Source organism: Mus musculus, chromosome X (assembly GCF_000001635.26).
Source record: "Mus musculus strain C57BL/6J chromosome X, GRCm38.p6 C57BL/6J".
Lineage (NCBI taxonomy): Eukaryota > Metazoa > Chordata > Mammalia > Rodentia > Muridae > Mus > Mus musculus.
In genome coordinates this window covers 135091914-135094279 of record NC_000086.7, presented here as the reverse complement: position 1 = coordinate 135094279, position 2366 = coordinate 135091914, and positions in this window count along the sequence as shown.

Below are 2366 nucleotides of genomic sequence, written 5' to 3'. Positions count from 1 at the left end.
ATTGTCTTCTGCAGGCAGCCAGGAGGGGACTCTCATTCAACACTGAGTGGAACCTGAGCACTAGGAAACCTCAAAGCACACCTACAAGGAGACACACTTCCTGCCACAAGGCCACACCTCCTGAGTTATCCAAGTAATGACTGTTTGCCTGCTCTTCTAGCTGAGTCTCCTCACTGAACCTGAACACCCCACTTAGACTCTCTGGAAAAGATGAGCCCTGAGAAGATCAACTGTCATAGGTACAAACAGAGCGAGTCACCATTGCTTTCTCTTTAAGTTTTAACAAGCCTTCAGCACAGTTAAGTTACTGTGTTATTTTCTTTTAACTTCTTCTATTCCATTTCCCATGAATCATTTCCTTGTTGAGATCTAAGTTTCTATTTAATATCCCTTCTGCCTAGAGAACTGTTCCTGATAATCTTGAAGAGGGCCTTCTCCAGTGTTCTAGTTGGCTTTTTGGTGCTGTGAGGAGACACTGACCAAAGCTAGCCTGGGGAGGAAAATGTCCATTTCATCCTATAGGCCCAGGCCACAAGTCCTCATGGAGGGAGGTCAAGGCAGGTCTCAAGGCAGGAGGTAGGATGTTAAGCAGACAGTATGGATAAAACTGCTCACCAGCTTGCAGATTGCTGCTCCAGCTGCTGTGTTTGATGCAACACAGACCCACCTGCTGCTGATGAAACCTTTAATAGTGGACAGGATCTGCCACACCAATCAGTAATCAAGATCATTTCTCACAGACATGGCTACAGGGCAATCTGATCTGGGCACTTCCACAGTGAGACACTCTCAAATGACTAGACTAAGTTAAATCTACAGCAGTAACTAAGTGGGATACCTGGTAAGGAATTCTCCCAACTTTTCTTGAGAAAGAGTCATTCTCCATATATATGCATAATGTGAAATTTGTGTACATGTTTATAAATATTTGTATGTTGTATTTATATATCTTTTTGACTGTGATGAGAAATCATTGGAAATTGTCAAATTGTCATCATGGAAAAGATTTTAGGCACAATCACATGATTATAAATAGTCTAGGTATCCTCCCCCTATCAGAATTCAGGCCATGTGCCCCCTGTAGCATAGAGCATAGTGCTGCTCCTCTCTCTCTCTCTCTCCCTCTCTCTCTCTCTCTCTGTCTCTCTCTCTCTCTCTTTCCCTCCCCCTTCACTCCCTCCCTCCCTGCCTCCCTCAGAGAGTTAATAATGAAACATGCTCTGTTCTGAAACCCCTTCTTTATATTTGTTTCTGCAAAATACACACACACACACACACACCTAACATATGCATGCACACACACACAATGTATGCATACACACAACTAACATATGCACACACACACACACACACACCTAACATATGCATGCATACACAAACACCCCCAACATATGCATGCGTACACACCTAACATATACATGCATACATACACACACCTAACATATGCATGCGTACACACCTAACATATACATGCATAGATACACACACCTAACATATGAATGCATACACCCATATACTCACGCCTAACATATGTCTGCATGCACACACACCTAACATATGCATGCATACACACACACACCTAACATATGCATGCACACACACACACACACACACACTTAACACACACACACCTAACATATGCACTCACACACAGACACACACACCTAACATACCCATGCTTTCCTGGTAGTTTCTCTCTTCTCCACTTCCAGGATTGCAGTGGTGAACACAGTGCTCTATGACTTGTCCACCAGGCTTCTTGATTCCACCCCCAAGAATCTCTAATTTTCCTCAGACAGACAGGTCCCTTCCTTAGTATGTGTCACAGTTTACTGAATCTCTACATACAAACTTTTTCTGACTATAAGCAATGGCTGCTACTCTGTCCCACACAGTTTGTTGAAGTGAGCCCAGGCTGCTGAAATGAGTTTGGCTCTCCACAAGTCCAGTTTAAGTCTGGTTGGCATGTATATGTGGAGTCCTTTTCTCTGGGGGCTAGAGGTCTCCTCTTTCTGACCACCTTCTTGTTGAGTGCCCACAACTTCCAGAATGTATTTATACACTTTGCTGCCTGAGTGGGAGGCAATTCTCAGCACTGAGGGACATCAGGGGTGTTCTCTGGAGACCCCAAGATGGCTTCCATTACACAGACAGAGCTTGGAGGTCTCAATGCGTTGTGCATTTTTGTATCTCTACACTGTGCAGCCTCTCTCCTCTGATTCTCTGCCACCAAGGTATCCACCTACCCCAGTCTCCCCAAGAAACACAAGGGAGAGACCTCTTGGCTCCATCTGGTGGAATTGAAACTCTGGCATGCAGAAACAGTGGAGAATGTGTGGCTCTTTGGGATAACACTGTGCTTCCTG